Genomic DNA, 1,322 nt, shown 5'->3' with positions numbered 1-1,322 from the left:
ATGCGCAGCTCGCACTTCGCCCGCAAGCAGTGGGCCACAATCCTGGAAACCTGGCCAAAACTGCAAAATCTGCTCCAGTACGGTCGAAAATGCATGTAATGGGGTTTCTGACCTTTCTGAAAACCATTTTTGTTTCATAATAAAAAACTTAAAATGGCGGATCAAATATGTCGAAAAGAATATGGAAAAAAATTAATGAAATGGACAAAAAATGTTTTCGGAGAACATTTATCATTTTAATGGTAAATTTCATTAGAAAACTGTTTATATTACTGTAATTACTACATTAGTAAAAGAAATTGAAAGTTTTATAAGTCTTCTTAATCTTATTCCTCTTGTGCTTCTTCTTCTTCACCTTCTTTTCCTTCATCATCTTCTTCCACACAGAAATTTGTCTCCTCTTCATCATCCTCAAAATGAGTCCTCGTAATCGTCTGCATCAAGTACCAAGTGGGCAACAGCTTCCAACGACAAAGTTTTCACTTCCTTGGAGCTAATTTCCGCAAAGAATACATATGTAACAGTAAAATATAATTTAACAAAATTAAATTCATAAAGTAAAAGCATGTGGATATGAAATAATATAATCATTTTATAAATCGTACTTTTTGTGTTTTTAATATATTTGAAATACGTTTTCTCATAATTAGTAATACATATTTTAATATATATTTAAAATATGTGGTCTTATATTTGAGAATTAGATTTTTATTTTATAATAGCTTATTAGAAATGTTACAGAAATAAGAATTGTGTCGTTATGTGTGCATATTAGTATTATTCGTATTTTAGTAGAATTTTCAGTTGTATTTTAGCACTGTAAATAACGTCATTTTGCGACTGACAATTAGAAAAGTTGTTCGAAGCCAGAGTGGCGGCTATACTCTGTTCATCATAAGAATAAACCTGATGTAAACATTACGCCATGTATTCTTCCGCCTTTGCTTGAATCTCACTGGATTTCGTTTTACGCGGAGCGGAAGCCGAGTTGCGTCCAGTGCAGTCAAGTACGATCGTAAGGATACGTTTTATGCTGCTTTACACGCGCATAGAATGAGCAATAAGCAGGACAACAACTTTACCGGCGCATTAAACGTGGACAGCACTGGCCAGCCAGCTGGTCCAACTCACCTGCAGTGATGTGAGCAGTTGCAGTTCAGACGTAAAAAGAGACGAGCAAAGAAACAATATAGCTTCGGATGTCATTTAATTTTTAAAGAGAATGAAATAATATTCCGCAAAACTCTAGCACTATCGCACACTTCTTAGGTGACCAGATGGAAAGCATAAAATTCCTTCGTTCTCATCTGACATAGTATTGT

Source organism: Schistocerca cancellata, chromosome 8, assembly GCF_023864275.1.
Source record: "Schistocerca cancellata isolate TAMUIC-IGC-003103 chromosome 8, iqSchCanc2.1, whole genome shotgun sequence".
Lineage (NCBI taxonomy): Eukaryota > Metazoa > Arthropoda > Insecta > Orthoptera > Acrididae > Schistocerca > Schistocerca cancellata.
This window is presented reverse-complemented; position numbering follows the sequence as displayed.